Here is a 27914-nt window from a genome sequence, read left to right on the forward strand (position 1 = left end):
CCCTGGAAGTCATGTCCCACTTTGGCAGGGAGACTTTCACCTCCAGATGTCGTGTCCCATGTAGTGGGGGAGGGAAATGATTTTACTTGCATAATTGGGCTTTGAGAGAGAGGCCATATCTGAGCCACAAAAGAGGTTTTCTAGAAGTAGCTCTTAGGCATAACCATAGGTAGGCTTAGCTTCTCTGCTAAGCTTAAAATAAACTTAAAATAAGTTTTATAAGAGCAAGCCTCAAGATCATAGCCTTGGTCTGTTGACTTGGGAGTCCCTAATGTTTGAGGGGGTATCAAAGGTTTCCCAGGTGGGAAAGCTTAATAGTTGCGTATTTTTTCTCTAGTCTCTCAATAGTTTTTAATTACCTGCCCAACATTCTCTGGGATATATTCGGATATTATGTTAAGCTATAGAAAATTACAAGTCCTTATTTTCATTCTGGGCTTCATGTGTTTGAGTTGTTTAAATGAACTACCCAGACAGGTTGAGTTGTTTTATGTGTATTTGGAACAAAGTAAACCTCTCTGCCTTTGGTCTCATACAGTAGGTGAAGTTCTAAGATACAGACAATATTATCCTTGACCCTGTATTCTGATTTACCTTGGTCCTGCCCAAATTGGCTTCATTCTTATCTCTAATTGAAGCCTGATCTCTGTTTCAGTTAAAAAATGATTTTTATACCCTCAAAAAACATGTACCACGTCACGGTGACCTTACCAAACACTGCCTCCCATTAATCTAAGTCTGAGCAGCTGGTTAGCTTTCATTTTCATCCCTCATATCTCTTTCCCTTTCTTCACCTTTTTGTTGGCTTTTCACCGGAATGTATCATGATGCATCAGCTCTGAACATCTCCAGGCACTGTCTTAGTTTCGTAGAGTTGCTGTAATAAACTATAACAAATTGAGTGGCTTGAAAAAACAGAAGTTTATCATCTCACAGTTCTGGAGGCCAGAAGTTCAAAATCAAGGAGTCAGCGGGGACCTGCTCCCTGTGACATCTCCAGGGAACAATCTTCTCCATGCCCCTCTCCCAACTTCTCCTGGCTTCTGATGGTGGTTGGCAAACTTCCATGCTCCTTGGCTTTTAAATACCTCTGAGTTGCCTTCACATGGCCATTTCCCCTGGGGCTGTCTCTTGTGTTAGTTAGCAGGCCCTGTGCTATTTATTATCAGTAGCAGTTTTTTTTTTCCTATTTTGATCATTCCGTTCTACGCATGTAATCAGTAATTCACAATATCATCACATAGTTGCATATTCATCATCATAATCATTTCATGGAACATTTGCATCTATTCAGAAAAAGAAATAAAACGAAAACAGAAAAAAGAATTTATACATACCATACCCCTTACACCTCCCTTTCATTGATCACTAGCATTTCAAACTAAATTTATTTTACCATTTGTTCCCCCTATTATTTATTTTTATTCCATATGTTCTACTTGTCTGTTGACAAGGTAGATAAAAGGAGCATCAGATATGATACTATATGTCGAAAACCTTGAAAAATCCACAGCAAAACTACTAGAGCTATTAAACGAGTACAGCAAAGTGGCAAGTTACAAGATCAACACTCAAAAATCTGTAGTGTTTCTATACACTAGTAATGAACAATCTGAGGGGGAAATCAAGAAACGAATTCCATTTACAATTGCAACCAAAAGAATAAAATATTTAGGAATAAATTTAACTAAAGAAACAAAAGACCTATACGAAGAAAACTACAAGAAATTGTTAAAAGAAATCACAGAAGACCTAAAGAGATGGAAGGGCATACCGTGTTCATGGATTGGAAGACTAAATATAGTTAAGATGTCAGTTCTACCTAAATTGATTTACAGATTCAGTGCAATACTAATCAAAATCCCAACAATGTACTTTTCAGAAATAGAAAAACCAATAAATAAATTTATCTGGAAGGGCAGGGTGCCCCAAATTGCTAAAAGTATCCTGAGGGGAAAAAAATGAAGCCAGAGGTCTCACGCTGCCTGACTTTAAGGCATATTATGAAGCCACAGTGGTCAAAACAGTATGGTACTGGCATAAAGATAGATATATTGACCAATGGAATCGAATAGAGTGTTCAGACATAGACCCTGTCATCTATGGACAATTGATCTTTGATAAGGCAGTCAAGCCAACTCACCAGGGACAGAACAGTCTCTTCAATAAATGGTGCCTAGACAACTGGATATCCATATGCAAAAGAATGAAAGAGGACCCATATCTCATACCCTATACAAAAGTTAACTAAAAATGGATCAAAGATCTAAGCATTAGGTCTAAGATCATAAAACAGTTAGAGGAGTTCCAATTTTTTCTACTTGTCTGTCTTTTGTTAGTCTGTACTTGGGTGTTTCTGGTGATGTGAACAGAGCAATTTGGCCAGACTATGGTAATTTTTCTCTTTCCCCTTCAGCAGACTGTCTGGAGGGAGCATGAGCGTGATGCAGTGGTCTGAGAAATGATCAAGCTGATCAATACTCAACAATGGAATGATATTATCTGCCATTGGTTGTACACCAGACACAGAGTGTATCTTTGTGAAGATTCATCAAAAATATTAAAAAGCCAAAAAAAAAAAGTAAAAAGAGCAAGAGACAGGAAAAAGAAACAGTTAGAGGAAAATGTAGGGAAGTATCTTATAAATCTTATACTTGGAGGTGGTTTCCTAGACCTTATACCCAAAGCAAAAGCACTGAAGAAAGAAAGAAAGAAATGGGAACTCCTCAAAATTAAACACTTTTGCGCATCAAAGAACTTCATCAAGAAAGTAAAAAGACAGCCTACACAATGGGAGACAATATTAGGAAATGACATATCAGATAAAGGTCTAGTATCCAGAATTTATAAAGAGATTGTTCAACTCAACAACAAAAAGACAGCCAATCCAATTACAAAATGGGAAAAAAACTTGAACAGACACTTCGTAGAAGAGGAAATGCAAATGGCCAAAAGGCACATGAAGAGATGCTCCACTTCCCTGGCTATTAGAGAAGTGTAAATCAAAACCACAATATCATCTCACACCCACCAGAATGGCCATTATCAACAAAACAGAAAATGACAAGTGCTGGAGAGGATGTGGAGAAAGAGGCACACTTATCCACTGTTGGTGGGAATGTCAAAGGGTGCAACCACTGTGGAAGGCAGTTTGGCAGTTCCTCAAAAAGTTGAATATAGAATTGCCATATGACCGAGCAATACCATTGCTAGGTATCTACTCAGAGGACATAAGGGCAAAGACACAAACGGACATGTACACACCAATGTTTATAGCAGCATTATTTACAATTGCAAAGAGATGGAAACAACCAAAATGTCCATCAACAAACGAGTGGCTAAACAAACTGTTGTATATACATATGATGGAATATTATGCAGCTTTAAGACAGAGCAAACTTATGAAGTATGTAACAACATGGATGGACCTTGAGGACATTATGCTGAGTGAGATTAGCCAAAAACAAAAGGACAAATACTGTATGGTCTCACTGATATGAACTGGCATTAGTAAATAAACTTGGAATATTTCGTTGGTAACAGAGACCATCAGGAGATAGAAATAGGGTAAGATATTGGGTAATTGGAGCTGAAGGGATACAGATTGTGCAACAGGACTGAATATAAAAACTCAGAAATGGACAGCACAATACTACCTAACTGTAATACAATTATGTTAAAACACTGAATGAAGCTGCATGTGAGAATGATAGAGGGAGGAGGGCCGGGGATATATATGAAATCAGAAAGAAAGATAGACAATAAAGATTGAGATGGTATAATCTAGGAATGCCTAGAGTGTATAGCAATAGTGACAAAATGTACAGATTTTTTTTAAATTAGCCTAAAAAATACTTTAATTATGAGAAGGTAAGTATTACTTAGCAAAGGTTCGTACAGAATACAACTATTGCCTTTAAATCTTCTTTGCCATGGTTTTTAGTTGAGATTTTTTTTTCACTTTTTTTTTAATTAACGGAAAAAAAGAAATTAACCCAACATTTAGAAATCATACCATTCTACATATGCAATCAGTAATTCTTAACATCATCACATAGATGCATGATCATCGTTTCTTAGTACATTTGCATCGGTTTAGAAGAACTAGCAACACAACCGAAGAAGATATAGAATGTTAATATAGAGAAAAAAAAAAAAGTAATAATAGTAAAAACAAAACAAAACAAAAACCTATAGCTCAGATGCAGCTTCATTCAGTGTTTTAACATGATTACTTTACAATTAGGTATTATTGCGCGGTCCATTTTTGAGTTTTTGTATCTAGTCCTGTTGCACTGTCTGTATCCCATCAGCTCCAATTACCCATTATCTTACCCTGTTTCTAACTCCTGCTGGACTCTGTTACCAATGACATATTCCAAGTTTATTCTCGAATGTCAATTCACATCATTGGGACCATACAGTATTTGTCTTTTAGTTTTTGGCTAGACTCACTCAGCATAATGTTCTCTAGGTCCATCCATGTTATTACATGCTTCATAAGTTTATCCTGTCTTAAAGCTGCATAATATTCCATCGTATGTATATACCACAGTTTGTTTAGCCACTCGTCTGTTGATGGACATTTTGGCTGTTTCCATCTCTTTGCAATTGTAAATAACACTGCTATAAACATTGGTGTGCAAATGTCCGTTTGAGTTTTTGCCCTTAATTCCTTTGAGTAGATTCCCAGCAATGGTATTGCTGGGTCGTATGGCAATTCTATACTCAACTTTTTGAGGAACCGCCAAACTGCCTTCCACAGTGGTTGCACCCTTTGACATTCCCACCAACAGTGGATAAGTGTGCCTCTTTCACCGCATCCCCTCCAGCACTTGTCATTTTCTGTTTTGTTGATAATGGCCATTCTGGTGGGTGTGAGATGATATCTCATTGAGGTTTTGATTTGCATTTCTCTAATGGCCAGGGACATTGAGCATCTCTTCATGTGCCTTTTGGCCATTTGTATTTCCTCTTCTGAGAGGTGTCTATTCAAGTCTTTTTCCCATTTTGTAATTGGGTTGGCTGTCTTTTTGTTGTTGAGTTGAACAATCTCTTTATAAATTCTGGATACTAGACCTTTATCTGATATGTCATTTCCAAATATTGTCTCCCATTGTGTAGGCTGTCTTTCTACTTTCTTGATGAAGTTCTTTGATGCACAAAAGTGTTTAATTTTGAGGAGTTCCCATTTATTTATTTCCTTCTTCAGTGCTCTTGCTTTAGGTTTAAGGTCCATAAAACCACCCCCAATTGTAAGATTCATAAGATATCTCCCTACATTTTCCTCTAACTGTTTTATGGTCTTAGACCTAATGTTTAGATCTTTGATCCATTTTGAGTTAACTTTTGTGTAGGGTGTGAGATATGGGTCTTCTTTCATTCTTTTGCATATGGATATCCAGTTGTCTAGGCACCATTTATTGAAGAGACTGTTCTGTCCCAGGTGAGTTGGCTTGACTGCCTTATCAAAGATCAAATGTTCATAGATGAGAGGGTCTATATCTGAGCACTCTATTCGATTCCATTGGTCGATATATCTATCTTTATGCCAATACCATGCTGTTTTGACCACTGTGGCTTCATAATATGCCTTAAAGTCAGGCAGCGTGAGACCTCCAGCTTCGTTTTTTTTCCTCAAGATGCTTTTAGCAATTCGGGGCACCCTGCCCTTCCAGATAAATTTGCTTATTGGTTTTTCTATTTCTGAAAAATAAGTTGTTGGGATTTTGATTGGTATTGCATTGAATCTGTAAATCAATTTAGGTAGGATTGACATCTTAACTATATTTAGTCTTCCAATCCATGAACACGGTATGCCCTTCCATCTATTTAGGTCTTCTGTGATTTCTTTTAGCAGTTTTTTGTAGTTTTCTTTATATAGGTTTTTTGTCTCTTTAGTTAAATTTATTCCTAGGTATTTTATTCTTTTAGTTGCAATTGTAAATGGGATTCGTTTCTTGATTTCCCCCTCCGCTTGTTCATTGCTAATGTATAGAAACGCTACAGATTTTTGAATGTTGATCTTGTAACCTGCTACTTTGCGTACTCATTTATTAGCTCTAGTAGTTTTGTTGTGGATTTTTCCGGGTTTTCGACGTATAGTATCATATCGTCTGCAAACAGTGATAGTTTTACTTCTTCCTTTCCAATTTTGATGCCTTGGATTTCTTTTTCTTGTCTAATTGCTCTGGCTAGAACCTCCAACACAATGTTGAATAATAGTGGTGATAGTGGACATCCTTGTCTTGTTCCTGATCTTAGGGGGAAAGTTTTCAATTTTTCCCCATTGAGGATGATATTAGCTGTGGGTTTTTCATATATTCCCTCTATCATTTTAAGGAAGTTCCCTTGTATTCTTATCTTTTGAAGTGTTTTCAACAGGAAAGGATGTTGAATCTTGTCAAATGCCTTCTCTGCATCAATTGAGATGATCATGTGATTTTTCTGCTTTGATTTGTTGATATGGTGTATTACATTAATTGATTTTCTTATGTTGAACCATCCTTGCATACCTGGGATGAATCCTACTTGGTCATGATGTATAATTCTTTTAATGTGTTGTTGGATACGATTTGCTAGAATTTTATTGAGGATTTTTGCATCTATATTCATTAGAGAGATTGGCCTGTAGTTTTCTTTTTTTGTAATATCTTTGCCTGGTTTTGGTATGAGGGTGATGTTGGCTTCATAGAATGAATTAGGTAGTTTTCCCTCCGCTTCGATTTTTTTGAAGAGTTTGAGGAGAGTTGGTACTAATTCTTTCTGGAATGTTTGGTAGAATTCACATGTGAAGCTGTCTAGTCCTGGACTTTTCTTTTTAGGAAGCTTTTGAATGACTAATTCAATTTCTTTACTTGTGATTGGTTTGTTGAGGTCATCTATGTCTTCTTGAGTCAAAGTTGGTTGTTCATGTCTTTCCAGGAACCCGTCCATTTCCTCTAAATTGTTGTATTTATTAGCGTAAAGTTGTTCATAGTATTATTACCTCCTTTATTTCTGTGAGGTCAGTAGTTATGTCTCCTTTTCCTTTTCTGATCTTATTTATTTGCATCCTCTCTCTTCTTTTTGTCAATCTTGCTAAGGGCCCATCAATCTTATTGATTTTCTCATAGAACCAACTTCTGGCCTTATTGATTTTCTCTATTTTTTTCATGTTTTCAATTTCATTTATTCTGCTCTAATCTTTGTTATTTCTTTCCTTTTGCTTGCTTTGGGATTAGCTTGCTGTTCTTTCTCCAGTTCTTCCAAGTGGACAGTTAATTCCTGCATTTTTGCCTTTTCTTCTTTTCTGATATAGGCATTTAGGGCAATAAATTTCCCTCTTAGCACTGCCTTTGCTGCGTCCCATAAGTTTTGAAATGTTGTGTTTTCATTTTCATTCGCCTCGAGGTATTTGCTAATATCTCTAGCAATTTCTTCTTTGACTCAGTCGTTGTTTAAGAGTGTGTTGTTGAGCCTCCACGTATTTGTGAATTTTCTGGCACTCGGCCTATTATTGATTTCCAACTTCATTCCTTTATGATCCGAGAAAGTGTTGTGTATGATTTCAATCTTTTTAAATTTGTTAAGACTTGCTTTGTGACCCAGCATATGGTCTATCTTTGAGAATGATCCATGAGCACTTGAGAAAAAGGTGTATCCTGCTGATGTGGGATGTAATGTCCTATAAATGTCTGTTAAGTCTAGCTCATTTATAGTAATATTCAGATTCTCTATTTCTTTATTGATCCTCTGTCTAGATGTTCTGTCCACTGATGAGAGTGGTAAATTGAAGTCTCCAACTATTATGGTATATGAGTCTATTTCCCTTTTCAGTGTTTGCAGTGTATTCCTCACGTATTTTGGGGCATTCTGGTTAGGTGCGTAAATATTTATGATTGTTATGTCTTCTTGTTTAATTGTTCCTTTTATTAGTATATAGTGTCCTTCTTTGTTTCTTTTAACTGTTTTACATTTGAAGTCTAATTTGTTGGATATTAGTATAGCCACTCCTGCTCTTTTCTGATTGTTATTTGCATGAAATATCTTTTCCCAACCTTTTACTTTCAACCTATGCTTATCTTTGGGTCTAAGATGTGTGTCCTGTAGACAGCATATAGAAGGATCCTGTTTTTTAATCCATTCTGCCAGTCTATGTCTTTTGATTGGGGAATTCAGTCCATTGACATTTAGTGTTATTACTGTTTGGATAATATTTTCCTCTATCATTTTGCCTTTTGTATTATATATATCATATCTGATTTTCCTTCTTTCTACACTCTTTTCCATATCTCTCTCTTCTGTCTTTTCGGTTCTGACTCTAGTGCTCCCTTTAGTATTTCTTGCAGAGCTGGTCTCTTGTTCACAAATTCTCTCAGTGACTTTTTGTCTGAGAATGTTTTAATTTCTCCCTCATTTTTGAAGAACAATTTTGCTGGATATAGGAGTCTTGGTTGGCAGTTTTTCTCTTTTAGTAAATTAAAGACATCATCCCACTGTCTTCTAGCCTCCATGGTTTCTGCTGAGAAATCTACACATAGTCTTATTGGGTTTCCCTTGTATGTCATGGATTGTTTTTCTCTTGCTGCTTTCAAGATCCTCTCTTTCTCTTTGACCTCTGACATTCGAACTAGTAAGTGTCTTGGAGAACGCCTATTTGGGTCTAATCTCTTTGTACTTCTTGGATCTGTAATTTTAGGTCTTTCATAAGAGTTGGGAAATTTTCAGTGATAATTTCTTCCATTAGTTTTTCTCCTCCTTTTCCCTTCTCTTCTCCTTCTGAGACACCCACAACACGTATATTTGTGTGGTTCATATTGTCCTTGAGTTCCCTGATACCCTGTTCAAATTTTTCCATTCTTTTCCGGATAGTTTCTGTTTGTTTTTGGAATTCAGATGTTCCATCCTCCAAATCACTAATTCTATCTTCTGTCTCTTTAAATCTATCATTGTAGGTATCCATTGTTTTTTCCATCTTTTCTACTTTATCCTTCACTCCCATAAGTTCTGTGATTTTTTTTTTCAGTTTTTCTATTTCTTCTTTTTGTTCAGCCCATGTCTTCTTCATGTCCTCCCTCAATTTATCGATTTGGTTTTTGAAGAGGTTTTCCATTTCTGTTCGTATATTCAGCATTAGTTGTCTCAGCTCTTGTATCTCATTTGAACTATTGGTTTGTTCCTTTGACTGGGCCATATTCTTAATCTTCTGAGCGTGGACCATTATCTTCTGCTGCTGGCGTCTGGGCATTTAGTCAGATTTCCCTGGGTGTCGGACCCAACAAGGTTGTAAGATTTTTCTGTGAAATCTCTGGGTTCTGTTTTTCTTATCCTGCCCAGTAGGTGGCGCTCGTGGCACACGTTTGTCTCACGTGTTTGGAAGGGATCCCCCCGGTCACCGTTCTCCGCGGCCTGGGGATTTCCGATCCAATTCTCTCAGTTGGTTCGGAGTGCCGCGCATGGTGGGGGCATCAGCCGCTGCGGCTTGAGGGGACCCTGTGGCTCCTTTATTAATTTCCCTATTGGTGTTTGTTTGGACCCAGTCCCTGCCACTGTCGGAAATTCCCTCCTCTCCCTGGAGGGGTGTCGGTCGCCAGCCGCAGCGGGCCCGGGGAATTCGCCACCGGACCAGGAAGCCGCCTGCGGGGAAGGGGCGTCAGTCGCAGGCCGCCGTGGCCTGGGGAATTCACCACCGGACCAGGAAGTCGCCCGCGGGGGAGGGCCACCGCGGCTTGGGTAGCCCTCTGATCCGAGACTCGTAGCCAGACCAGGAAGCCGCCCGCAAAAGGGGCACCAGCCGCCACGGCTTGGGCAACTTACCTCTCTGAGACTCTCAGCCAGCCCGGGAAGGAGGGAGGGAGGAGCTCCGGCCGCCACAGCTGCCGCTGCTCGGGGGGTCGCGCGCCGCTCAGGGATCTCACCGCAGCCGAGTCTCGCAGTCAGACCATCCAGTCCAGACTGGGGTACGCTGTGTGTCCATTCCCTGCCGTGGCCCCGGGAGCTGTTCTGCACTGTTTCTGTTCACCTAGTAGTTGCTCTGGAGGAGGAAGTAAGACGCACGCACCTTACTAAGCTGCCATCTTGGCCAATGTACAGATTTTTTAAATGTTCTTGCATGAGGAAGAACAAGGAATGTCATTATTGCAGGGTGCAGAAAATAGATGGTAATTAATATTTAAAAATTTCAACTTATGTATGAGACTAAAGCAAAAAATGTTTTATTTGGTACAAAATTTATATTTTGACTAGTGCATTTCCTAATATAACATGTAGATAGCTTGATTGAACACCATAAGTACTTGGAATCTTGGGTAGGACATGAGATTTTGTTGGTTTGTCCAGAGTGATGCCCTGATGAACCCCAGAGTGATTTGATCAGTGAGTGGAAAAGTATTTGCAAAGTCCCCTTCAGGGAATGGTGAGAACGGGGAGAAATTCAACTTCCCCAAGTTGAATTCTTGATATTCTCACAAGCAGTGTAGACAACCAAAGCTATAGGCTGAGCCCCCAGTCTTGGGGTTTGTTCATATGAAACTTAACCCCACAAAGGATAGGTCAAGTTTACTTAAAATTTAGGCCTAAGAGTCACCCCCAAGAGAACCTCTTTTGTTACTCAGATGTGGCCTCTCTCTGCAGCCAACACAACAAGCAAACTCACCACCCTCCCCCTGGCTACGTGGGACATGACTCCCAGGGGGGTGGACCTTCCTGGCAACGTGGGATAGAAATCCTGGAATGTGCTGAGACTCAGCATTAAGGGATTGAGAAAACCTTCTCGACCAAAAGGGGGAAGAGTGAAATGAGACAAAGTGTCAATGGCTGAGAGATTCCAAACAGAGTCGAGAGGTTATCCTGGAGGTTATTCTTACGCATTAAGTAGATATCACCTTGTTATTCAGGATGTAATGGAGAGGCTGGAGGGAACTGCCTGAAAATGTAGAGCTGTGTTCCAGTAGCCATGTTTTTTGATGATGATTACATAATGATATAGCTTTCACAATGTGTCTGTGTGATTGTGAAAACCTTGTGTCTGATGCTCCTTTTATCTACCATGTCAACAGACCAGTAGAACATATGGAATAAAAATAGATAATAGGGGGAACAAATGTTAAAATAAATTTAGTTTGAAATGCTAGTGATCAATGAAAGTGAGGGGAAAGGGGTATGGTATGTATAATCTTTTTTTTTCTGTTATCGTTTTATTTCTTTTTCTGTTGTCTTTTTATGTCTTTTTCTGAATTGATGCAAATGTTTTAAGAAATGATGAATATGCAACTATGTGATGATATTGAGAATTACTGATTATATGTGTAGAACGGAATGATATGTTAATGTTTTTGTTTGTTTGTTCTTAATTTTTTAATTAATAAATAAATTAATTTTAAAAGAAAGGAGCATCAATACTGTTAAGTGCATTTACAATCTTGTGGACCATCACCACCATCCATTACCATATTTTATGGTACATTTTCTCTTTTTTTCCTCGCGCAAACTGATCATTTATCTCCATTTTACATTTGAGGAAACTAAAACTTAGAGAACTTAATCAAGCAAGTAGTGAAGCCAGGATTTGACGTCATTCCGACTTCAAAGTCTTAAACTTTTATCCTATAGAACCTATGGAAGCTCACCAAGAGTGCAAACAATGTATGTATTTGGCTGCAGCCTAGTGACTGGGTAGGCTCTAGGCCTTTTAGGTTTAAGGGACAGCTAGAGGGAGGGGCAGAGTAGGGAGGGGATGCCTTGGGTAAAATGGGTGGCTCTCTTTGCTCAAAACTGTCCGGTTATTTCACATACCCACCTGCGGCTAGAGAATTCACTTCTTTCAGAAGGCTCTGGTGGTAAAATGAGGCCCAGACCCTGCCTGCCCCGTTTCTGAGACACACCTCCAGAGAGAACAGCCAACGTGGTCAAAGGCAGTTTCTCCAAAGCCTGGCAGCGTCCCCGGCCTGGCTGCATGATAAGATAACGACGTGTCCGAGGGACCTGGAGAAAGAAGCCAGCCTGGTGACACTGTCGTGCTCCCTCAGTGACGCCTGTCTACAGCAGATACTGTCTCTCCAGGGACTCAGGGCCTAACCAAGAGGCCCTTGATCATAGGACAGCTCTGTGGAGCTCCGAGAGCACTGCCCTTCCAGAGGCTCTAGCCATTACCAGCGTTGCCCCCAGGCCCCTGACTAAATACCAGGTGCTCTGTCTTCAGGTCGGGCAAACCGAGTCTCAACAGTAATACCAGAGGAAAAGAAAGGACGTTGCATCAAGAGAGACAGAAACCCAGATTGTAGGCATGCGGGGCGCTGGGTGAGGCTGGCCAGGCTATTTCTGCTCAGCAGAAGTGCTGTCAGCAAGCAGGAGGCGAGGGGAGATGCTGCTGGGAGCTGTGAAATCCGGGCCGTGTGCAGCTGGAACCTTGTTAAGGGCTGAGCCCCCCACATCCTCTAGAACCTGAAGTTGCCCTCATTGTTGGTTCACACAAACTGTGCCCATGTGAGTGGCTCTAACTACCGCACCACCCAGAGACAAGAAGAGTCAGAAAAACTAGGGGCCATCAGATCATCTTGGAAAGAGACGTCTCTTGACGATGATCTTTTTTTCTCTCCCATCTCTCTGCAATTTTGATCTCAGTGCACATATTATTCCCCTGTTTGAGTTCCATTCAGTAGTTACATCTATCGAAGAGGCTCATTTTCCCAGAAAGGCTTTCAAGCGTCCGGGCTAAGAGCTGGAGGTGTATTCTGGAGTAATGGGCACCAGGCAAACAAGTTGCTGCCGAAGACCACCAAAGCTGTCCTAGCTCTGCACAAAAGCCACATTGCTAGAAAGTTGTTCATAAAGTAAATCGTACTGGGGCTGCCAACCTGAAGGCAGGGTTCTAGACTGTGAATACACTGGGGTTGCTACCCAACCAAAAACACAGGATGTCATTCTCCACCCTTCCCTTTCCCATTTCGACAGTCAGTCATTCCGAGTCCTGTGCATTTACTTCCTTAACCTCCCTTTGCAGGGCATGTCCCATGTCCATGCCCATTATCCTGCTGTCCTTCAAAGCCCAGCATGTCCCTTGGGGACTCCTGCATACCCTTCTGACTCTCTTCACTATGATCCATCCCTTGGGCTGCCTCCAGGGTGATCGATCCTTCTAGAGTGCTGCTCCAAGATTGTCACTCAGCTGTGGAGAACCTTACTGTCCCTCCCCTCCCCTCCTTGAGATAAAGGTGCTCCTTCACCACCCCCACCCCCCACCCTACCTCTCCAGCCTCATCTGTGACCTCTTCTACCTTCCTCCTCCCAGCACAACCAAGGACCCTGTTTGTCCTGAGCTTGGCACCCTCTGAGACTGCCACCATCTACTCTGCCTTGGTGGCTGTTTGCTCAACTTTCAACCACTGCCCCAGTGGTCCCTTCTCCACCCTGGGAGAACGGACCACTCCCTTTCCTGCCCACATTGAGCCAGGAAACACTCGTCCCTTAGTGCCTTCCACTTGCGAGGGCTCCCGCTAGATTTACAATCTTTTTCCCCCATTAGAAATTAGAAATGAAGTTCCTTGAGGGCTGAAGCTACATTTATTAGTCTTTGCATCCCAAACATCTAGCCTCAAACCTATTTTCAGTAAGCAAATGTAGAGCATGCTTGCAGAATAAATAAACAGAGATTACTTTATCATGTACTTAACTTTTTTTCAATTTTTAAAAGAAGTTTTATTGATATATGCTTACATACCATATAATCCATTCAAAGTGTAAAATCAAAGGCTTTAATATATTCAAAGAATTGTGCACTTATCACCACAATCAGGTTTTTTTTTTTTAAACATTTTCATTCCTCTGAAAAGGAAAATTTCATACTATGTAGCAGTCAACTCCCAGTCCCTCTACCCTTCCCATCTCTACATAACCACTAATCTATTTCTGTATCTATAGATGTTTTTATATTTATATTTTATACAAATGGAATCATATGATACATAGTACTTGGTATCTGGTTTCTTTCACTTAGTATAATGTTTTAAAAGCTATTATTATTAATTTTAACAAGAGGAGATGTAGTTCACAGAAAAGTCATTTAAAAAATAAAAAATGAAATCCACTTTGATCCTGGTGTATAATTCCTCTGCTATGCTTCTGGATTCGATTTTCAGATACTTTGCTGAGAATTTTTGCATCTCTATTCATGGGAGAAATTGATGTGTAAGTTTATTTTTTAGTGTCTTTATTTGGCTTTAGTATTACGGTGATGTTTGCCTCATAGAATGAGTTAGGTAGTGTTCCCACTTCTTCAATTTTTTGGAAGAGTTTGAGGAAGATCGGCATTAATGCTTTTTGGCATATTTGGTAGAATTGACCTGTGAATGTGACTGTGTGATTGTGAAAACCTTGTGTCTGATGCTCCTTTTCTCTACCTTATCGACAGATGAGTAAAACACATGGAATAAAAATAAATAACAGGAACAAATGTTAAAACAAATTTAGAGTGAAATGTTGGTGATCAGTGAGGAGGAGGGGTGGGTAGTATGGTACGTATGAATTTGTTTCTGTTTTCTTTTTATTTCTTTTTCTTAATAGATGCAAATGTTCCAAGAAATGATCATGATGATGAATATGCAACTATGTGATGATATTGTGAATTACTGATTATATGTGTAGAACAAAATGATCAAAAATTACGAATGTTTGCGTTTGGTGTATTTTGGTATTTAAAAAAAAAAAATTCACCTGTGAAACCACCTGGCCTTGGGCTTTTCTTTGTTGGGAGGTCATGTATTTAACTTTTTATCTTTATTATATTGCTTCTGGTTATAAAAGGATGATATGTCAAAAATTCAAATTGGTCCATCAACAGACAAGTGGCTAAACAAACTGTGGTCTATACATACGACGGAATATTATGCAGCTTTAAGACAGAATAAACTTATGAAGTATGTAACAACATGGATGGACCTAGAGAACATTATGCTGAGTGAGACTAGCCAAAAACTAAAGGACAAATACTGTATGTTCTCACTGATATGAATTGACATTGGTGAATAAACTTGGAATATTTTGTTCATAACAGAGACCATCAGGAGATAGAAATAGGGTAAGATATTGGGTAATTGGAGCTGAAGGGATACAAATTGTGCAACAGGACTGGATACAAAAACTCAGAAATGGACAGCACAATACTACCTAACCATAATATAATTATGTTAAAACACTGAATGAAGTTGCATGTGAGAATGATAGAGGGAGGAGGGCTGGGGACATAAATGAAATAATAAAGAAAGATAGATGTTAAAGATTGAGATGGTATAATCTAGGAATGCCTAGAGTGCATAATAATAGTGAAATGTACAAGGTACAATTTTAAAAATGTTTTTGCGTGAGGAAGAACAAAGGAATGTCATTATTACAGGGTGCTGAAAATAGATGGTAATTAATATTTTAAAATGTCACCTTATGTGTGAGACTAAAGCAAAAAATGTTTATTAGTTACAAAATTTATATTTTGACTAGAGCCTTTCCTAATATAACTTATATAGATAGTTTGATTGAATGCCATAAGTACTTGGAATCTCAGGTAGGACATGAGATTTTGCTGGTTTGTCCAGAGTGATGCCCGGATGAATCCCAGAGTGATTCGATCAGTGAGCAGAAAAGTATCTGCAAAGCCCCCTTCGGGGAGTGATGAGAACGGGGAGAAATTCAACTTCCCCAAGTTGAATTCTTGATATTCTCTCAAGCAGTGTGGACAACCAAAGCTATAGGCAGAGCCCCTAGTCTTGGGGTTTGTTCATATGAAACTTAACCCCACAAAGGATAGGTCAAGCCTACTTAAAATTTAGGCCTAAGAGTCACCCCCAAGAGAGCCTCTTTTGTTGCTCAGATGTGGCCCCTCTCTCCAGCCAACACAACGAGCAGTCTCACCACCCTCCCCCTCTCTACGTGGGGCATGACTCCCAGGGATGTGGACCTTCCTGGCAACGTGGGACAGAGATTTTGGAATGAACGGAGACTCAGCATCAAGGGATTGAGAAAAACCCTAGAATGAGCTGAGATTTAGCATCAAGGGATTGAGAAAACCTTCTTGCCCAAAAGGGGGAAGAGGGAAATGAGACAAAGTGTCAATGGCTGAGAGATTCCAAACAGAGTTGAGAGGTTATCCTGGAGGTTATTCTTATGCATCAAGTAGATATCATCTTGTTATTCAAGATGTAATGGAGAGGCTGGAGGGAAGTGCCTGAAAATGTAGAGCTGTGTTCCAGTAGCCATGTTTCTTGAGGATGATTGAATAATGATACATCTGTCACAATGTGACTGTGTGATTCTGAAAACCTTGTGTCTGATGCTCCTTTTATTTACCTTGTCAAGAAAGGAATAGAACATATGGAATAAAAATAAATAATAGGGGGAACAAATGCTAAAATAAATTTAGTTTAAATGCTAGTGATCAATTAAAGCAAGGGGTAAGGGGTATGGTAGGTATAATCTTTTTTTTTCTTTCCTGTGTTCATTTTATTTCTTTTTCTATCGTCTTTTTATTTCTTTTTCTGAATTAATGCAAATGTTCTAAGAAATGATGAATATGCAACTAAGTGATGATATCGTGAATTGCTGATTATGTATGTTGTTTTATTTTATTTCTGTATTTTTAAATTAATAAATAAATTTTAAAAATAAATACATAAATAAATAAATAATAGGGGGAACAAATGTTAAAATAAATTTAGTTTGAAATGCTAGTGATCAGTGAAAGCGAGGGGTAAGGGGTAGGTAGGTATAATCGTGGGTTTTTTTCCTGTTTTTGTTTTATTTCTTTTTCTACTGTCTTTTTATTTCTTTTTCTGAATGGATGCGAATGTTGTAAGAAATGATGAATATGCAACTAAATGATTTATGAAAAAAAAATTCAAATTGGGCAAGTATATACCTTAGAAAGGGAATGTCCTTCATGTGGTTTAAATTCCTCCCATCCCCCCCCATGCTTATATTAATGCAGAGTAATATAAAGTATATACTCTAAATATTTTTTCTTTAATTTTTACCAATAAAGCATCATTTCATATTCTTAATTGCTGCTTTTTCCCCATGAAATGCATTTTGGATATCTTCTCATATCTATGCATTTGGATCTATCACATTCTTATTTTTCATTGTGTGGGTGTAGCCCGATTTATTTAGTCCACTCACTGTTGATCACAATTTGGGTCATTTCAAAAGTTTTGCATTACCAACAATGATGCAGTAAATATCCTTGCACTTCAGGGAGCATGTTTTGAGGGAGAAACTCCCAGAAGTGGATTTACTAGGTAACTGGGTAAGAATATTTTTACTCTTAATAAATTAAGTGCCAAGTTGTCCTCCAAAATAGACTGTAGTAATTTTGACACATGGTAGTAATTTATGTTCCCACTAAGTGTGTGAACTTCACCAACATTGAGTATTAGCAATTTCTTAAATCTTCACCAGTTGAATAGGATACATTTTAGATACAATTTTTAAAACATATTTTATTATTGAATATAACATAGGTACAAAGAAAAAAAAAAGCAGTGATTTTCAAGGTATGCTTTAACAATTAGTTACAGAACAGATTTCAGAGTTTGTTTATGGTATTTCCATTCCACTATTTCAGATTTTTCCTCCTAGCTGCTCCAAAACACTAGAGGCTAGAAATATTTTTTTTCGTTTCTGTGAAAAATAGCATATATACAAAAAAGCAATAAATTTCAAAGCACATCACAATAGTCAGTTATAGAACAGATTTCGGAATTTGGTATGAGTTACAATTCCACAATTTTAGATTTTTACTTCTAGTTGCTTTGAGATACTGGAGACTAAAAGAAACATCAATATAATGATTCAGCAATCATACTCATTTGTTAAACCCTGTCTTCTCTATACAACTCCACATCACCTTTGATCTTTCTCCCACTCTTTAGGGGTATTTTGACTATGCCCATTCTAGCTTTTTCATGTTGGAAGGGACTGTCGATAATATAAGGTAGGGGGGATGGAACTAGCTGATGTTCTGGAGAGGCTGGCCCCTCTGAATTTCAGGACTTACCTGGTCCAGGGACCCATCTGGAGTTTGTAGATTTCTGGAAAGTTACCCTAGTGCATGGAACCTTTGTAGAACCTGGCCCTAGGTATTCTTTAGGATTGGCAGGAATGGTTTTGGTTGGGGATTGACAAGGTATAATAAATAGCAATGTCTAATGGAAGCTTGTAAGAGTGACCTCCAGAGTAGCCTCTCAATTCTATTTGAACTCTCTCAGCCACTGATATTTTATTGGTTACACTTCTTTTCCCCCTTTTGGTCAGGTTGGCATTGTTGATCCCACGTGGAGGGCCAGACTTATCCCTCGAGGTCGTCTCCCACACCGTCAGGGAGACTTTCACCACTGGATGTCATGGGGGAGGACACCCCTGGATGTCAGAGGGGAAGGCAATGATTTTACTTGCAGAGTTAGGCTTAGAGAGAGAGAGAAGCCACATCTGAGCAACAAAAGAGGTTCTCTGGAAGTAACTTAGGTAGGCTAAGCCTCCCTACTTCATATATAAGCTTCACAAGAGCAAGTTTCAAGATGAAGGGCTTGACCTGTTGATTTGGGTGTCCCTAATGTTTAACACAGTATCAGCGGTTTCCCTGGTGGTAAAGTTTGATAGTTCTATATTTTTTCTCCCATCCCTCAAGGGACTTTGCCAATACTTCTTGATTATCTGCTTAATATACTCTGGGATTTATCCAGACATTACATTAAGATATACAGAATTAAAGGCGCTTATTCTTATTCCGGGCTCCCAGTGTTTGGATGTTTAAATGACCTATCCAGATAGGTTGAGTTAGATTATGTGCTACAGAAAATTCAGGCTGTGGACAAAATAAACCTTTGGCCTTGAACAGTAGACCAGGTCCTAAAACACAGACAATGTCATCTTTACCCCTGCATTCTGAATTACCTTAATCTTTTTTTTTTTTTTTTCACATGGGCATGCACCGGGAATCAAACCCAGGTCCTCAGGCATGGCAGACAAGCACTCTTACCTGCTGAGCCACCATGGCCCACCCTGAATTACCTTAATCTTGACCTAAACATCTTCCTTCTTATCTCTAAATACCAGGTTACACATATATAAAACAGCCTCTCAACCTTCAGAAATAATAATTACCACTCTGGACTAAATGTGACTGTTATAAGACCTTACGACATAGGCCCAAGTTTCCTCATAAGAATTTTCTAAATGAGACCAGACAGTATTTGCTCTTTTGTTTCTGGCTTATTTTGCTTCATTTTTCTACTGGGTTCACTTTATTTATTTTTTTCAATTTAGTTTTTTTTTTTTACTGGGTTCACTTTTAAGAGATCTAGCTATAATAGGGAACTCAGGTCTAAGTCTGCTCTATGCATTGCCATTTTTTCCCACTGTTTGTCTTTGTCTTCTGGCACATTATGGAACCTGGTAGTGTAGGGTGTGGTTAGAGCACGGATTCTGCAAGCAGGGGACCTGGTAATCCTGGTTTGTCTCTAGTTTAATAGATGAATGACCATGGTTTAGTCAGTTAACCTTAGGGTCCTCATCTATAAACTGAGGAATAAGAGCAGAATTCATCACATGGGGTTTTGAGGGGAATTAAATGAGTTAAGATATGTAAACTGTTCTGAGCTGCTCTTGATTCAAAGTAAGTGCTATAGGAGTTTATGCTGCTATTACTATTATTATTTTCGATAGTTTTAATTTTTATGTGGTCAAATGTATTTATCCTTTACAGTTTCTGGATTTCATGCCATGTTTATAAAGGCTTCTCTAATTATAAGTTTAGAAATCAACTTACTAAGGGTGCTATTGAAAGGACTCTGTGGTGAATCAATATGGATCCTCTCATCTCTTATTCTCCCCAGCCATTTTGCTGTTTTGTAAATTAATTTGGTTTTCCACAGACTAGGATTTTTTTAAGGGGAATCCTGCCTATGTTTACACATGTGTTTACATGGTTTTCGTTGGGAGCTGGCAAGGTATGACAGGTAGCAATGTCTAACTGAAGCTTTGTAAGAGTGACCTCCAGGTGTAAAGGAAAGAGAGAGTTGTTTGCACTGGTTTTCCCCCAATTTCCCCATGGGCTGTGGCCACTGTAGTTTCATGGGCAACTCATCCTGCCCCTCATATACTAACCAACTCACGTTTGTCAGTAAGTGCCCTGGGCTGGGCTTGTCCCAAGGCTCTTCCCCTCTGCCGCTGAATTTTGGCTTCCAGGTTCTTGGCCATGCTGCGAGAAAAAATTCAGGGGCACAGCAAAGCATAGAATAAGCAGGCAGAAATTTTATTAGGTACACAGGTAAGAGGACATGCGGGCACTCTCACAAAGACAGAGGTGAGAAAGGTGAGCGACAATGGGCAATGTGGGGACATTTTCTTTTTCTCTTTTTTTTTTGACAGCCTATTTCTTCAGGATAAATGATGAAAATGTGATCTAACAATTTTAATTTCCACTGTTATCAGTAGATCATTTTTAAGCTTTTTTATTGTATAGTATAACATGTATAAAAAGCAAAGAAAAAAGCAGTAGTTTTCAATGCACTCTTCAATAAGTAGTTACAGGACAGTTCCCAGAGTTTGTCATGGGCTGCCATACGATCCTCTCAGATTTTTTTCCTCCTAGCTGCTCCAGAATATAGGAGGCTAGAGTGCCTAACTATTTTTTTTATCATCACAACTTTTTTCCTTTTTTTCTCCTATTATTAATTTATTTTTAATCCATATGTTTTACTCATCTGCCCATACTGTAGATAAAAAGAGCATCGGACGCAAGGTTTTCACAATCACACAGTCACACTGTAAAAGCTATATCATTATATAATCATCTTCAAGAAACATGGCTACTGGAACACAGCTCCAGTTTCAGGCACTTCCCTCTAGCCTAATACACTTTGAACTAAAGAGGAGATTATCAGTAGATAATTTTTTAAGTTGAGGGTCTAGGAAGACCAAAAAAGGATTCAGACTCTTTCAGAGACCGACTAACTCTATGCTGGTGAATATAACACAAGCTCACCAGCCTGGCCTCTATGACCGCCTATTGCCCATGTTTTGCATCTGAGATCTCCGTGTGATTAAAGGGAAGGACAAACACTACCCCTGCCCACCCTAGCAGACCGATTTTATAACACTTCCAGTAAACTTCAAGTATGCTTCAAACAACCACACAGAAAGTTTTTCATTTTGTTAATCCTCTGGTGAAATGCCTTCACAATCATGGATCAAGTCATTGACGAATCTTTACTGCTCCTTTCTGCCGGCACCAGCATTGGCCTTTGCAGCGCCCCTGGCGTTCCTCATTCTGTTCTTGCATTCCTTTCACAGTTTTCTTGAGGTATTTTCTTCTCATACAGGTCATGTCTTGTAAGTCTGTGTTTGGGTTCATGTTTCTTTGCATAATCCAAGGAATCGTAAATCATGCCAAAGCCAGTCGTCTTGCCACCACCAAAATGGGTTCTGAATCCGAAGACAAGGATGACATTTGGTGTGGTCTTGTACCTTGTAGCTAATTTTTCCTGAATTTCTGTCTTAGGTACCTTTGCCTTTCCAACTGAAGGACATTGATGACTATTTGTTTTCACTGAAGTAGTTGGTTGGTCATGGACTTCCTGGTCTGGGTAGTTACCACGTCATTCATGATGGCGGGTGATCCTCAGGCAGCCAGGGACTGTTTGCTTTTATAGGTCAGCTTTACTTACTCCCCCTCCCCTTCCTCTTGCCCTCCCTTCTCTCCGGGGAGGTGCCTGCTGGTAGGTAGTCCATTTGGATGGGCCGGTTGGCTGCCCCCATCTTTGTGGGTGACTCACTGAGGTGGGGGTCCTTCGGCCCCCAGGGGCTCCTCATTGCTGTTCTTCTCAGAGATCTCTTTCTCCTGGAGGCCTGACCGCTTTTTGGAGTTTGCCCTTTGCTTAGTCAGCCACCACTCTAATTCTAAACCTGCATCACCTGCAGGAGCTCGCTTTCCCGAGAGAGAACAGATCAGTCATCAGATGGAAGGTGTCACTGAGGGCTTGGCAGGAAATGGCATTCTTAAGGGAAGCAAGAGCCCACTGGTGGGTGGCACAGATGGAGCCCCAAGGAGCAGGGAGGGGGCAGAGAGGGGGCAGGGAGGGGCACCAAGGACACCCAAGCAGTAGGGATAGGGAGCTCTACAAATATTTATTAGATAGTCAGGATGCGCTGGCCCCTCCAGGAAGGCAGCAAGGAAGAGAGGAGCAGACTATAGCAGGGAAGAGGTGACAAGAAGAAGGTAACCTGGGCTCTGGCAACCCGGGGAGCAAACTAAGACTCAGAAAAGTTGGTTTCCAGTCCCCGCACCTGTTATTCAGGTAGCTGTAAGAAAGTGACATCACCTTTCTGTGGTTTACATGCTCATCCTTAAAATGCTGCCTCAGCTTCTGTCTTTAGGAAGCTGTGGAAAGTCTAAGCTAGCTCTTATGCAGGGGTTCTGTTCAGTACAGAGTGAATATTGGACACCCTCAGGGCTTTTCTGCTGCTAAGTAATAACCCAAGTTGTTCCTGCCTCGGGGCCTTCACTGTGGGTTCAACCTGCCTGCACTTCTGGAGGCTCCTGAGCTTCCTGTGGATGGTGGAGGCTTCTCCGTGGACGCAGAGCTCTAGGTTTGCAGATCTCCTGCAGACCTCCTCCTAGCTCCTGACACCCCTGGTCTTTCCTTTGACCTTATACCAATTCCATTTAACCTTGATAAAGATCCTGCACAGGAAAGGCTGAGCCCCCTTCCAGAACAGGATTAGACCCTTCCCCGGGGTACCTACCCTTTGGCCTTGTTATGCCTGACCTTGATGTGGGCCCTTCCCACTCCTGGCAATTCTACCTGTGCCTCAGTAAGATTACAAATAAGGTTTAGAGCTGGAGGATCATCTTCAACTAAACCTTAATTCTGCTCCCCACCTGTAGAGCCTTTCCATGGATAGCTGTGTTTCCCTTAGGTGAGCAGGACCCTGGAAGCCTGAAGTCCACCTTAGAGGGCAGCCCCAAAGCCCAGTCCCGGGGGTGAAGGGGGCACAGAGGGCACCAGTTGATGGGATTATGGCGACCTGTGCACTGGTCCCAGCATTGCCTGGCTTTGTGAACTTGGACAGCTTCCTTGCATGCTCTGGTTCTTAGTTTTCCTGTTTGTAAAACGAAAGGGTTGGATTGAGGTGGTGGGTGGGGGCTGAAACTAGAGCCCTACAGGCATGTGGAAGCATATACAGTTGGAACACTATTGAGGGTGGAGACGGGAAGTGGCACTTCTCCATGAGAAGCAACTCCTATCGCTCCTACCATTGAAAGCATATGGGTTTGCGTTCTCTGTTGCTCCCTAGTCTTGTCCATTGGGTGAGGGGCCTCCAGTCTCTGGCTTGCAGGCACCAATCATCTGATAATGAGACAGTATCTGATGATGATAAATGAAAGAGGCAGGACATCCACTGGCTGCTAAAGGGAACCGTTCATCAGACCTGGCTAAATTAGCTCTGTAACCTTCTGTAAACCAATCTTGACTCAAGATGCAAACAAGGAAGCAGTCGCTGTATTTCCTGAGGCCTCCGGTGTCCTGGACAAGGGACTGCCTTAGTCCTTAGCTCCTGCACTTACTGGTAGACAGGGCATCTGACCTGTGTATGCACACAGGGCCTGCTCAGAAGGACCCACCCTGGGATTAGTGCTCTGCTGTCTCATAATTCTTAGTACAGTTTACACTGGATCCTGCAAACTATGTAGATGGACCTGCTGGGGCATTCCATTAATACCTGTTGCCAGTGCGCAGGTCCAGTCTCTCCCTTTAGGGTACTGGTGCCCAAGACAGGGACTCTGTGCTTGGAAGGATTCTCTGTGTCTTTCACCCCAGCTAAGATGGCGTTGATGTGTCTACAGATGGAGATGCCTCTGCCTTCCCACTTCATTTGCATCGCTCACAGGGCAGCCATCCTTTCCATAATTAACCCCAAACTCCCCATGCCATGCCCTCTGTACTCTGACTGGCCCACAAGAGCAGATACTGAATAAATGTTTGTTGACAGACGGGGAAGCAACCAGGGCTGTCTTCTCATAACCGGGTTCGGGGCACGGCACACAGTGGGTGCTGTCGGTGCCACTGATCCGTCCACAGAGCAGGCCACGTGGTCATCCCATACGCCCACGCCCTCGCCACAGCGCAGCTGTAGGTAGGAGTCTGAGGGAGTCGCAGCTACAGTCTTCCTCTCCCACCTGATGAGGACAGAGCCAACGATGAAGTCTAGGGCAATGCTCCCAAACAACAAGGTCTCCTGGTGTAGGAAGGGAAATATTCTCTACCACCCCTGCAGCTCCAGAATGTCCCCAGGGAAAAGTACATTAAGAACGCCTTACATTCGCAAAGCACTTTACAGTTTATAAACCACTTTCATGTATGTTATCTTCCCAGCTGTCCTATGAAGCAAGACAGATACTTAGATTCCAATTATGGAATTGTTGATTTAACGTTTTTCTTTTCCTGTAGTATGTTCCCTGAAAAAAATAATTTGAAAATTCACATAAAACCAATAGGAAAAGGATACCTGCTAAAATACCATCACACTGTTTTGGAATCTTATTATTTCCATTTTTAATAAGTGAATAATGTGAGGTCCGAGGTCATGCCGCTGAGAGGGGAATAGTGCTGGCTCTTGACCCCAGGTGTCATGACTCCAAAGCCAGTGTCCATTTCCCCGAAGCAGGCTGCTGCTCACAGTCCAGAAGGGACTGCAAGGATTGACTGCCTCCATTTTATGGCTGTGGAAATGGAGCCCCAGCAAAAAAAAAGATGAATTTGCTGTAATTGGGCTTTGGAAAAAGATCACAAAACTGTACCAACCCTGGTGTACAGTTTTGGGCAGGGCCAAGCTGCTCAGGAGTTCCCACCTCTGCTAAACTGGACTTTGCCTTGCAGTGAGTAGTTACATGGATGACAGGAGTCAGCTGTCAGGCTGGAGGCCCAGAGGGAGCAGATGCCAGGTGGCAGGACCGACCCTGGAGAGCAACTGGATATCTGTTTGGTGGCCTTGGAGGGCTTGTGCTCTTTTGTATTTTTAGAAAGAGGATGGAGGGCACAGCAGTGACCTCACAACTTCTTTGTTGCCTTGGGGCATGGCCCTGGGCTGTTTGACCCAGCCTGGGTCTGGGTCAGGGGCAAAGAGCAAAGCTAGTGTTCATTCATTACTGCCCCTGCTACTGGCAAACCACTCTAGAGGCTTTAGAAGACACGTCTCCCAAGAACTCTGATTTCCAGGAAGGTTGCTAAAGAATAAGAACTAAACCAAGGTGTTGGAATAGCATGGTAGTTAAGAGCAGGGTGTTTGACCTGGGCTCAAATCTTAGCTCCCCTGTCTCCAGCTGTGTAGCCTTGGGCCTGAATTTCCCCATTTTAAGGTTGCAGTGAATAGTAAGTCAGATAATGCATATAAAACACTTAGAAGAGTTCCTGGAACATAATAAATGCTGAAGAAATGCATTTATTAAAAGATAAGCTGTAAATATGGAAGCATTCTGGATGTTTAACATGTTCAACATCCCCATTGAATCTAGTTCTGGAGGATAACTTGGGTTTTTGGGTAAGATGGTCTGGGGCTTGCAGGGGTTTTGCTTAGTTTAGCAGAGGTTCTGAGCTTTTGCAGCTCATGCCTGTCATTAGTAAAACATACACTAGTGCCTCACAACACCTGGGGAGATGGTAGGGCGAAGGGGTGGTATCCCCTCATTCTATAAACGAGGAAAGTGAGATGCAGGAGGTCACATGACCCCCTGGTGTTCTCAGGAAGAAATGGGAGCCAGGCTCAATTCAGATCCCTTAACTCCAAGTGCAATGCCATCCATTCACTTTTTCATTCAAGTTCATTTTCCCCAGACCCTGGCCCACTGTATACATTAGAGCTGCCACTCAGGGTACAGTGTTGGCTCTGGGAGAATGTGGTTTTGCACCTCAACAGCTGCATTCCAGTCCCAGGATGGAAAGAAGAGCCTCAGTGTGAGAACCCTGGCTGGATCTGCTGGGCTGGCATGGGGGGAAGGGGCGATTCCTAGGACCGGGGCAACGCAGGTGGGCCAGTCTGGGCGGAGGCCTCTAGGCGACAGCTGGCTCGGGGCTGGCAGACCGATTGGGAGGGGATCTTTGAGGGCAGTTTGATCCTTGGGATTCGATGCTCCAGGGACTTGTCTCTGTCTTGATCTCACCTATCCCTGGAGCCTCAACTGGGCTATTTCCAGTGAGTGTCCCTCTATGTCATCTACAGCCTGTCTTACCTATGGCTGGGACCCAGAATGCGCTGACCACCAGAACACACAGCTGAACCTACCCTGGTATACTGAGGGGACAGGCCATGGGAAACAGGACTTTACTGACTCCCCAGAGGGCTCCATAGGAGAGGGTCATGTTGCTCAATTGGCCCTGTGGTATTCACACAGTGAGGAATGTATCATTCATTCATTCAGCAAGCCAGACCATGTGCCAAGCTCTGGAGCAGTGAAAAGACAGATAAAGTTCTTGTTCCCAGGAAGCTTACCTAGTGGAGTGGGATGGAAAAGGTCTTTTTATTTCCTATCTTCCCCTTTCTGCCCTTTATTCTCTGCTAATCCTTGTTATTTTAGGAGATTAGGGAAATGAGGATGTGGTGAAGATTCCTATCTTTATTGTATCCTAGATGCCTAGCACACGACAGGAGCTGAAAACATGTTTGTGGAACCAAACTGAACAGGAATCTTGGCAGGCTGTGGCAGGGCTGGGTCGGGTGGGAAATTCACCACCTTCCCTCTTTCCCATGGCACTATCAGACATCATCCACTGCATGAGGTCCTCCACCCTGGACTGCAGCCAGGAATTGTAGGCGCAGCATTTATTGCTTCTTATTCTAATTGCCTTAAATTCCAAAGAAAGAACTCTCACCTTTTGGAAACATATGATCTAGTGGGGACATGCAAAACTCATACACACTGTCCTGGGGAATGTGGCTATTTTGCTTTATAATTAATAGTTCTCAAAAGTCATTTTCAGTTATCTGTTTTTAGGCTTCCTATCTGGATTTAAGGTCCACCACAAAATCTAATATAAGGTTCTACGAAAACAAGAGAGGCTCAGTAAATGTTCCTGAGTGAGGACATGAAAAGGACCTAAGAGGAAATATACAGGGCCTTCCTCAGAACTGACGCAGGATTAGCAGCAGCTGGGCAGCTCTGGGACAAGGGAGGCTGGGACAAAATACATGCTTTGATTTATTCACCATTCTGTCAAAAGATCTAGATAAGTTACCTATAAATACTTTAGCCCAGTCCTTGCTTTTGGGGGCTGACCCCAGGGGCTGTGTGGTGCAGTGAGTAAGGACCTAGGCTCCAGGCCCGGACTGGATTCAAATCTCTGCTCTCATACTTAAAAACTAGGTAGTCTTGAGCAAAATAACCAAAATGTTCTGAGCCTCAGCTTCCTCATCTGTAAAACAGGGGTCGTTAAGAGAATTCAGTGACAAAAACCAACACTAAAGTGTGGGGCACAGTCCTTAGAGGTGGTAAGCACACAAGCCCTGACAACTCCTGCTGCAGTTCGGCAGCCCGGCACCGACCCGGGGTCCTCAAGCGGCAGCAACAACTCCCCTGGCCCAGTTGTGCAAACCCCGAGTGCTAGGCTCCACCCCGAGAGTCTCGGACTCAGCAGCGGGTCTGGGGTGGAATTTGAGAATTTGCTACTGCTGCTTCTGGAACCACGCACTGAGAACCATAGAAGAGAATATAGGCCTAAGGTTTTGACACAAGACCTGTGACTTACCATCTGGAGATGTGGGGCAGTTATTCTCTCTGAGCCTCAGTGTCTTCCCCTGTACATGGGACTATTAACACCTGCTCTGTGGGGTTGTGCTTGCCATAGAGCATCATCGTTATTCAATTATTATTGTTTTAATTTCAGCTTGATTTG

The 27914-nt window shown here is 41.4% G+C and overlaps 1 protein-coding gene and 1 pseudogene across 3 annotated transcripts in view; one reads left to right on the forward strand and one right to left on the reverse strand.

Moving 5' to 3' along the window:
- The window catches only part of NINJ2 (ninjurin 2), a 113911-nt gene that overhangs the window by 71673 nt on the left and 14324 nt on the right, over positions 1 to 27914 (forward strand). The window lies entirely within an intron of this gene.
- LOC143689723 (small ribosomal subunit protein eS24 pseudogene) lies at positions 21235 to 21631 on the reverse strand (annotated as a pseudogene).

This window comes from Tamandua tetradactyla, chromosome 7 (genome assembly GCF_023851605.1).
Source record: "Tamandua tetradactyla isolate mTamTet1 chromosome 7, mTamTet1.pri, whole genome shotgun sequence".
In the NCBI taxonomy this organism is placed as follows: Eukaryota; Metazoa; Chordata; class Mammalia; order Pilosa; family Myrmecophagidae; genus Tamandua; species Tamandua tetradactyla.